Below are 11,299 nucleotides of genomic sequence, written 5' to 3' on the forward strand. Positions count from 1 at the left end.
CTAAGTTTGAAAAATCCCACCGAGTGAAGAGCAACCCTCCCACTCGGGGGCTTAGCCGCAGTCGAGTACTCGCCTAAGTTTGAAAAATCCCACCGAGTGAATAGCAACCCTCTCACTCGGAGGCTTAGCTGCAGTCCAGTACTCGTCTAAGTTTGAAATACGCTCTGAGTGAAAAACGATTTTCTCGCTCGGGAACTTGGCCACACGCTCCGTCCTAATCCGCAAGGACGACGAGATGCAGGTCGACTGCGACCTTCTCCTCAGAGTTGCGCCATAAATACAATGTGCGCTCCATCCTAGTCCGCAAGGATAACGAGGTGCAGGTCGACCGCGACCTTCTCCTCAGAGCTGCATCTCAAATACAAAGACTGCTTCGAGTGAAGAAACAAGTCCCACTCAAAGTCAAACACAAGCATATTCAAAGAAAGGCTAAGTTTAAGATAAATCCCACGAGTTTCCAGACCACGGATTAAAGTACTCGGGCATCAGGACCGAAGGAGTTTAACGGTTACAAAAACCACTCGGCATACCGAGGCAAATTTAATCGGATCATAAAAGTTTGTTCACTCCACAGGAGGAGGACTGGCAGGCTCGACGAACTCGTCCAGGTCGATTCCATCTGCAATTCGAGTGGCGGCAGCAATAAAAGTCTCCATGAAGGAACGGAAGTCAAGCCTCTTGGTATTGGCAACTTTGATCGCCGCTAGCTTATCTTCTCTGGCTTCCTTTCAGTGGACGCGAACCAGAGACAATGCAACATCAGCGCCACACCGGGCAGAAGACTTCTTCCATTCTTGCACTCGACCGGGGATCTGATTGAGTCGAGTCATCAGAGACTCGAGGTCATTTTGGAGCATCGCCCTTGGCCAGAGCGCTCTGTCGATTTGCGAAACCGCAACCTTCAGTCGAGCTAGATAGTCAACGACGCCAGCAACACGGGATTCCAGTCGGAGCACGTTCATGGCAGCTTCGTCCTTAACAGGAGAGAGGATGGGGTCCAAGCTTGTTTCAATTCGTCCAGTCTCTTCCTCGAAGTTCTGTCAGAATTCTGCACACGCAATAAAATGATGGGTCAACAACTATGTAACGAGTCGACAACAACAAGTCAGTCAGACAAGGAAAAGCACCTTCAAGCATAACGAAAAACTTCTTGCCAAGCCCTCCCAGATAATTCTCCAGCTCGTCTCTCTTGCGGGCGATGTCTTCCATTTTGTCGGTCAGGTTTCTTTTGTCCCTCTTCAGTCGAGTCGCCTCCTTATTGGCTTCATCAAGAGCAGCCTTCAGCTTGGTGTTCTCTTCTTCCAGTTTACCGAATGAGGCCAGCTTCTGGTCGGCGAGTGCAGTTTTCTCTTCTGCTGTTTTCTGTGCGGCTGCAAGCTCCAGATCCTTCTGTGCCAACGCCTGGTTCATCGTTTCTGCAAGAGATAACACTTGGTTTAGAGGAAGGAAATAACACTCAGTTCAAAAAAGAGTTAGTCGGCAAGTTTTTCATACCAATAGCATCATCCTTAGCCTTCTGCAAATTCGTCTTGGCTAACTCCAGATCAAGATTGAGCTGGATCTGCTTCTGCTCCAAGTTAGGAAACCGAGCTCCAAATTCACAAGATTTCTATGGTTAGGGGATAATTAGTCGACAGACATGAAGATTGGTTGTTTCTGAGCAATAGAGTGACAAATTCAAAAAGTTCTAAGACTACTGCCGAATCAAACATCCAACAGTAGTCTCGGGGACTACACCCAGTGGGTGCACTTAGCGTGCCCCCACTAGTCCAGTTTCCACTCGACATGGTCCGACCAGGCCGAATAAAAAAAAGAAGAAGGAAGAAAGTTGTTCTCAGACCACAGTCGGCTTCCCGCAGTCGACTACGGTCTCGGGGACTACAGCCAGTGGGTGCACTCAGCGTGCCCCCACTGGTTCAGGTTCCACTCGACGTGATCCGTTCAGACCGAGTGAGAAAGTTCTAATTCTCAGACCATAGCCGACTGCCCGCAAGCAACTATGGTCTCGAGGACTACACCCAGTGGGTGCACTCAGCGTGCCCCCACTGGTTCAAAGACTCAATCGACACAACCTAGTCGACTCAAGAAGCAAAACTATTCGGCAGAAATTTAAAACACCCAGTGGGTGTACAGATGCAAAAGTACAGACTGACAGATAGATGCACAAGAAAAGTTTTCAGGTAGCATATCCTAACAGAACAAGTGACAAGCTAAAGGATTAGTCGGAAATCAACCAACCTGGACGTTGGTCTGAAGAGCTGAGCTGGCGTCATAAGCAGCTTGACTAGCCTCCCGAACCACTTTCATCTGCTCCATCATGATGCCTGCCTGGCGTATAGCTTCCTTGGTAGCACCCACTTGGTCCTCTGGGACGTGATGCACAGTGAAGAGTGAAGACGGTGGATCAGCTGGAATCTATGCAGTCGACGCTGAGGGTTTGGGGACTCGACAATGGTACGGCAAAAGTCATAGAAGCCCGGTTGGCATCACCGGTCTCCTGGATCACCGGTTCCGTCACCGGCGTCGACTGAGGCGCCTTGCCAGTTGATGTTTTCTTGCTCCTCCTTCCCACGGGCCTCAGCAGCACATCCTCGTTGTCTGGAAGATCAATGACATTGGGAGGAGCTGCAAAAGAATCAATCGCCAGAGTTCAGTCAACCAACAAAATGGCTGAGAAAGTAGAGACAAGATTACAATGGTCATACCCGGATTAGAGGTGACTGTGTCTTCCATTTCCTCGTCTTCATCTCTGTAAACAGAAGTCCCAGAGGTAGCAGCACTGCAATCTCAAATTTCAGTCGGTCAGATATTCCGAAATGAGTCGACCAAAGAGCAATTCATGCCAAACTAAGAAATCGAGTCCAACTATTACCCGGAAGCAATGGGAACAGCCACTTTGATCTTGGGCAAGGCCTTCCGAGGTTTTGACGGCGTAGCTTTGGATTGCTTCGGGGCCTTCTCAGTCGGCGCAGGAGAGGACGTACGAGGGCGCTTCGAGGTCTGACCACTCCGCGCAGTCGCTTTGCCACGCATACTTGCTGGGTCATGGATCTGCTTGGATCGCCTTTCGGTGCGAGGTGGTGAGTCGACTTTTTCTCCGTCGCCAGATTCAGCGCTTTCATCGTCTTCTCCTCTGTCAGAGTGCCACTCGCTGCTTTCACCTCCACTTGCCTCCCCCTCCGGCTCCTGCTCCTGCTCTCTGTGGGGCATCGAGTACGTCTCATTATAAATCTGCAAGACACAGAGTCGACTGGATGTCAGTCGGTTCCAAAAGAAATCACATGTCAGAACCAAAAGACACTCGGGAGAAAAGAGTCAGACCTTGTCTGGTTCATTGGTGCTGTCGAATGGAGGAACTCTCGTAGACCCACTGGGGTTGTCCTTATCACCGGTGATGCCCTGCAACCACTGTGCCACCGTCTCCTCGTCGATTTCTTTCGAGTGGATTCGAGTGCTGTCTTCAACGCCCGAGTACAACCACATTGGATGATCGCGAGCTTGGAGTGGCTGGATGCGTCGTTTGAGAAACACCTCTAGCAAATCCATGCCGGTCACACCGTCGCGGACAAGCTGGACCACTCGCTCAACCAACATCGACACCTCCACTTTCTCGGCTGAGGTCACTCTCAAGGGAGAGAGCTTTTCGACTCTCTCCATGGAAAACGGAGGGAGGCCGGTCGACTAACCAGGAGTCGATTCATCCTGACAATAGAACCAAGTCGACTGCCAACCTCTATCCGACTCGGGAAGGGTCATGGCTGGGAAGGTGCTTTTTCCCCTCATATGGATCCCTAATCCTCTGCACATCTGGATCACGTGTGTCCTCTCATCACTCGGATTGGCTTTTTTCGGCCTGAGAACGACAAGTGAAAATGTGCTTGAAGAGACCCCAGTGCGGTCGACACCCCAGGAAGTTTTCGCACATGGACATGAACGCAGCAAGGTACGTAATAGTGTTGGGAGAGAAATGATGAAGTTGAGCCCCGAAGAAATTCTGAAAACCCCGGGAAATGTGATGTGGTGGCAAAGAGAAACCGCGGTCGACATGGGTGGAGAGGAGCACACACTCACCCTCTTGCGGCCGCGACTCGGTCTCGTCCTCCGGGAGCCGCCAGGAGCCATGGGGAATCAGACCCCCTTCCACCAGATCATCCTCCTACTGGACAGTGGAGCGAATCCAGTCGCCCTGGATCCTGCCGGGCGGCAGGCCAGATCTCGACGATGATCCCCCCTGGCTGGTCTTCTTGCCCTTCGCCTTCGCCGGCGCCTTCTTCACGTGCTCCAGGGCCGCCATCTTGTCTTTCGCCATCTCAGCAGTGTGCGCTCGGACTGGTCGGCCCGTCGAGAGAGGGGGCAAGCGCAGAGGAGAAACAGAGGAGGAAGAGAAGAAATGAGGCGCACAGTACAAAGGCACCGGCCCAAACCCCTTATATGGGCTGGTTTCCCGAGTGGCTGAGCTGTGGGTCCAAGCAATCCTGTCAAATCTCGCAACAGTCGCGCATGCGATACGTGGCGAAAAAGGTGGCACGGAGATCAAGGCGCTCCTGCCTAATCCATTCCGATTACCGTAGCCCTCTCCGCCCCACGCGCTTCCCCAAATTTCGAATCCCGTGAGATCCGGGAACGACAGAGCAGTCAATCATGCCGAAGATTTTATACCATATCGAACACTCGAAGCTTATTGACGAAAAGTTCACTCGACAACTCCTGAATGGCTCAAGGCGACTGAAAATGAAGTTGAAACCTTTTTGTGTGGTTCACCAATCTAAGTAAAGTGCTTCTGAAGCAGGAAAATTGGCTCGGAACCTCCTTCAACTTCAATTCCACTCGGACCCAGAACCATTTGGGGGCTAATGATGATGACATGTACCTGGGGTAGGGCAATAGACCTGATCTAAGTACCCTACCCAAGGACACTGCCCTACAATCAAAGGCATTCAAAAGACAGCAGATTCCACCGACTGAAATCACTACATAGTCCAACCCACTCGACTATGAATTCCACTCGGACAACCCAATTCCATTCGACAAGAGTACGCTCACTCGACCATACCAGAATCCACTCGGAGGTCAGAAGGCCTAAGGTCACCCTGAATGACAATGGTCGGGCCTTCACTCCGTAGGCTTAATGGTCATTTATGTAACTTTAATGCTGACGTTACCAGTAACATTCCTAGCTTTATGTACATCGAACTCTGTGTAACTGAGGGCCGGAGGGGTCTGGCGAACTCTATATAAGCCACTCCACTCCTCAGGCACAAGGGTTCGCACCCCCTGTAACTTCACACATATAATCCAATCGACCGAGCTCCCGAGCACCAAGACGTAGGGCTGTTACTTCCACTGTGAAGGGCCTGAACTCGTAATCTTGTGTGTACAACTTCACCATAGCTAGGATCTTGCCTCCTCATGCCTACCCCCCATTCTACTGCCAGTCTTAGAACCACGACAGCGGATGCTTGCGAGAGGGGTTAATCATATGTGGGAGGCTTGTCCGAGGAAGGGCAGCACCCAAGCACCAGTCCACCCACATATCAAATTATCAAAGTAACGAACGCGATTCATATGAGGATGATGAAAACTAACTTGACGATAATTCCCATGTGTCCTCGGGAGCGCTTTGCTTTATATAAGAGTTTGTCCAAGCTTGTCCTTTGCTACAAAATGGATTGGGCCACCTTTCTACACGTTAGTTACTTTATTTAGTTGTTACCCATTACGATTTACCTTATCACAAAACTCTATGTTACCTATAATTTTAGTGCTTGCAGAGAATACGTACCTTGCTGAAAACCACTTGTCATTTCCTTCTGCTCCTCGTTGGGTTCAACACTCTTACTTATCAAAAGGACTACGATAGATCCCCTATACTTGTGGGTCATCAAGACTCTTTTCTGGCACCGTTGCCGGGGAGTGAAGCGTCTTTGGTAAGTGGAAATTAGTAAGGAAACATTTATATAGTGTGCTGAAATTTACTGTCACTTGTTACTATGGAAAATAATCCTTTGAGGGGTTTGTTTGGGGCATCTTCACCTCGACCAGAACCACAATCAGTTGCTCCTCAACCTACTGCACCTACTGAAAATATTTATTATGAAATTCCTTCGGGTATGATAGAGAAACTGCTAGCTCATCCTTATGCAGGAGATGGAACATTACATCCTGATATGCACCTAATCTATGTGGATGAAGTTTGTGGATTATTTAAGCTTCCAGGTACGCCCGAGGATGTTGTCGAGAAGAAGGTATTCCCTTTATCTTTGAAGGGCAAGGCATTGACATGGTATAGGCTATTGGATGATATTATTGGATCATGGAATTACAACCGATTGAAATTGGAATTTCACCAGAAGTTTTATCCTATGCATCTAGTTCATCGTGATCGGAATTATATATAATTTTTGGCCTCGTGAAGGAGAAAGTATTGCTTAAGCTTGGGGGAGGCTTAAGTCAACGTTATATTCATGCCCCAATCATGAGCTCTCAAGAGAAATCATTATCCAAAATTTTTATGCTCGGCTTTCTCATAATGACCAATCCATGCTCGATACTTCTTGTACTGGTTTCTATATGAAGAAGGATATTGAATTCAAATGGAATTTATTGGAAAGAATTAAACGCAACTCTGAAGATTGGGATCTCTACTAAGGTAAGGAGTCAGGTATAAACCTTAAGTTCTATTGTGTTAAATCTTTTATGGATACCGATGCCTTTCGTGATTTTAGCACTAAATATGGACTTGACTCTGAGATAGTAGCTTCTTTCTGTGAATCATTTGCTACTCACGTTGATCTCCCTAAGGAGACGTGGTTTAAATATCATCCTCCCATTGAAGTTAAAGTAGTCGAACCTATTAAAGTTGAAGAAGAAACTATTATTTATAATGCTGATCCTATTGTTCCCACTGCTTATATTGGGAAGCCACCTTTCCCTGAGAATAAAGGATCATGCTAAACCTTCAACCGTGGTTTGTAGGAGTAATACTAGAACACATACACCTTCTAAACAAATTAAAGTTGAACCTAGTATTGCTATGGTTAAAGATCTCTTGGCTGATAACATTGATGGGCATGTTATTTATTTCTGTGATGAAGCTGCTAGGATTGCTGAACCCGATACTAAAGACAAACATAGACCTGTTGTTGGCATGCCTGCTGTTTCTGTTAAAATAGGAGATCATTGTTATCATGGCTTATGTGATGTGGGTGCTAGTGTGAGTGCAATTCCTTATACCTTATATTGCACCTGCTGAGATAGAGGATATTAATGTCACTATTAAGCTTGCTAATAGAGATACTATATCACCGATTGGGATTGTTAGAGATGTTGAAGTCTTGTGCGGGAAGATAAAATATCCTAATGATTTTCTCGTTCTTGCTTCCCCATAAGATAATTTTTTCCCATTATATTCGGTAGACTCTTGTTGAATACTGTTAATGCTAGGATAGACTGCGAGAAAGGTATTGTTACTGTTGGTTTGGGAGATATGTCTCATGATTTTAATTTCTCTAAATTTCGTAGACAACCCCATGATAAAGAATTGCCTAATAAAGAAGAAATTATTGGTCTTGCTTCTATTGCCGTGCCTCCTAATGATCCCTTAGAACAATATTTGCTAGACCATGAAAATGATATGTTTATGAATGAAAGAAGGGAAATAGATGAAGTATTCTTTAATCAGGGACTATTTTGAAACACAATTTTCCCGTTGAAATCCTTGGGGATCCTCCTCCACCTAAGGGTGATCATGTGTTTTGAAGGAAATATGACCTAGAGGCAATAATAAAGTTGTTATTTATATTTCCTTATATCATTGTAAATGTTTATTATTCATGCTAGAACCGAAACTTGATGCATGTGTGAATACATAGACAAAACAAAGTGTCCTTAGTATGCCTCTACTAGACTAGCTCGTTAATCAAAGATGGTTAAGTTTCCTGACCATAGACATGTGTTGTCATTTGATGAACGGGATCACATCATTAGGAGAATGATGTGATGGATAAGACTCATCCGTTAGCTTAGCATTATGATCGTTGAGTTTTATTGCTATTGCTTTCTTCATGACTTATACATGTTCCCCTGACTATGAGATTATGCAACTCCCGAATACCGGAGGAATACCTTTTGTGCTATCAAATGTCACAACGCAACTAGGTGATTATAAAGATGCTCTACAGGTGTCTCCGATGGTGTTTGTTGAGTTGGCATAGATCGAGATTAGGATTTGTCACTCCGTGTGTGACGCCCCAAGACCGACGATCCAGAAGACTTCCATATTTTTGTGACCTCAGTGTGTTTTCATTTGTGCTTGCTCTATTTATTTTTGCATTGCATCATCTCATCATGCCAGCATGTCATTTAATTTTTAAAATCTCAACTAAATAAATTGCATAGATCGTTGATCTATTTAAATTGAGGGAAATGCACATGGTGATTTCTCTTTAAAACATATTCAACGTCTCCCAATATTATTAGGGAGCTATATTGGAATTTTCCATTTGTTTAGAATTAACCGGGAACACACTTGCAAATTTTCCCCATGTCTTTTCTACTTCAAGTTTCATCTCCAAACATCCCTAAAATATCTTCGGTTTCTCTTTTGGACTCTTATAACACTTTATTCTCGACCGTCGGATTTTAATCGAATGATCCAAACACCTCTCTTTCATATATATATAGTCCATCCCTAGTCACTTGAGACCAAACCCTATTTTCTAGGGATCCTCCCTGCGGCTGCCGCTGTCTCCATTCCCCTCGGGATCACCAGCGATCCAGCCGCTGCTCTCCACCTCGCACCCGCCCACGCACACAGCCTCATCCAGCCAGCCACCTTCCACCTTGATCTGGAGCCGCCAGATCAAGATCCGATGGCCCCTAGGCCACCAGTTCACCCCCACCGGTCCACCACAGTGCCCTGCAACCACGATCCTGCCTCGACAGAGCAGCCGTCGCCGGCCACCAGGAACCGTGCCCTGCCTCCTCCCTCGCCCGCCGGTGACCTCGACTTCATCCAGGCGCCGCCGGTAACCTCGCCCTTGCCTCGCGCTCCTCTTCTTCCCTGTTTTTCCTTGCGCCGTTGTTGACCCGCCTGTCGCTGTTGTTTGTCACCACAGGGAGCTCCGACGCCTTGAAGCTGCAGCGCCGCCGTTGAGTCGCCATGGCCTCGAACTCTGCCGCCTCCGCGCCGCCCTGCCCTTTCCCGTCCGCCGCTCGAGCCGCCCAGACCCGCGCATGTTGCCGGCAGGAAGCCGTCGCCCCGCCAAGTCCCTCGCCCCGCCTCTGCATCCATGCTCCAGATCGAACACCAAGGCCCAGTGCAGGCTGCCTCCGCTCCTCCTCACCTCCCCGACGCGTCGCCCGCCGGATCCGCGCGGCCGGCCCCTCGCCGGAGTCGCGCCAAGTTCCCATGCTCGCGCTCGGCCTCCTATGCCTCACGGTCGCATGCCCGAGCCGTGCGTTGACCTCGCCAGCAAGTCTTCCAGCCGCCTTCGCCAGCTCCTTCGGCCTCACCTCGCGGCCCAGATCCGCGCGCCCACCGATCTGCTTCCCCCTCGGTCTGTTGGCCCAACGTGAGCAACTCTCCCCAGCCCAGTTTGCCTCAGATCTGGCCCGTGATGTTTTTTCCCCTGCCCGGACGATTTTTCTAATTTCCAGAGACTGCAGTTTTTCAGAAAACCCCTTAATGTTCATGCATCAATAATTCACAAACCATGTATCAGAATTAAATAAACTATATATGTAAGATGCTCAGTTTTTCATCTAGTTTCATAATTTGCAACTTTTATTCATGTTTAAAATGTTTAAACTTGCTGTTTGTTTAATTTGTATAAATGCCATGTTAAAATGCTTTATTTCATAACTAAATAACCGTAGCTCTATTTTAAATAAACTTTATATGTAAATGGGGTAGAAAAATGTCTAGTTTAACATGGTGGCATTACTTTGCATGTTTAACAACTCTAAAATATGGTTTAGGGCAGAACAGTACCAAATCAAAAATATGCACATGAGGATTTTCCGGAATTGTTGTTTCTTATTTCCGGCCTCATTTAAACTTGCCTAAATAGTTAGTTTAATTATGCTTCACCTCTTGCCATGTTTAACAACATTTAATATTGTTGGGTACATAAACGAGAGTGAACTAAATGTTTGAAATGTGGTGTTTCATCAATATGCAACTCGTTGCATATTGTGTTCCACTTAACTTGTTGTATTGTTTGTGAAGTTTGCCATGCCATGCCTCTTTAAACCGGACATGCATCATACTTGGTTGCGCATCATGCCATGTTTATGTGATGGTTGTTTACTATGTTGCTTGCTTCTTTACGGGTTGCTTCTCTCGTTAGCTTCGGTTTCGTTTCGGAGTTGTGAGGATTCGTTCGACTACATCCGTTTGTCTTCTTCATGGACTCGTTCTTCTTCCTTGCGGGATCTCAGGCAAGATGACCATACCCTCGAAATCACTTCTATCTTTGCTTGCTTGTTGTTTGTTCTATCGCTGTGCCGCGCTACCTACCACTTGCTATATCATGCCTCCCATATTGCCATGTCAAGCCTCTAACCCACCTTTCCTAGCAAACCGTTGTTTGGCTATGTTACCGCTTTTGCTCAGCCCCTCTTATAGCGTTGCTAGTTGCAGGTGAAGATGAAGTTTGTTCCATGTTGGAACATGGATATGTTGGGATATCACAATATCTCTTATTTAATTAATGCATCTATATACTTGGTAAAGGGTGGAAGGCTCGGCCCTATGCCTGGTGTTTTGTTCCACTCTTGCCGCCTTAGTTTTCGTCATATCGGTATTATGCTCCGGATTTTGCGTTCCTTACATGGTTGGGTATATGGGGACCCCTTGACAGTTCGCATTGAATGAAACTCCTCCAGCAAGGCCCAACATTGGTTTTACCATTTGCCTACCTACCACCTATACCTGCCCTTAGGTTCTGCAGACTCAAGGGTCATCTTTATTTTAGACCCCCCCAGGTCAGTGCTCCTCTGAGTGTTGGTCCGAACCGAGCTGCCTGCGGGGCCACCTCGGGGAAACTCGAGGCCTGGTTTTACTCGTAGCTAGTCTCATCCGGATGTGCCCTGAGAACGAGATATGTGCAGCTCTTATCGGGATTTGTCGGCACAATCGAACGGTCTTGCTGGTTTAGTTTCACCATTGTCGAAATGTCTTGTAACCGGGATTCCGAGACTGATCGGGTCTTCCCAGGAGAAGGAATATCCTTCGTTGATCGTGAGAGCTTATAATGGGCTAAGTTGGGGCACCCCTGCAGGGTATAAACTTTCGAGA

Source organism: Aegilops tauschii, chromosome 6 (assembly GCF_002575655.3).
Source record: "Aegilops tauschii subsp. strangulata cultivar AL8/78 chromosome 6, Aet v6.0, whole genome shotgun sequence".
Lineage (NCBI taxonomy): Eukaryota > Viridiplantae > Streptophyta > Magnoliopsida > Poales > Poaceae > Aegilops > Aegilops tauschii.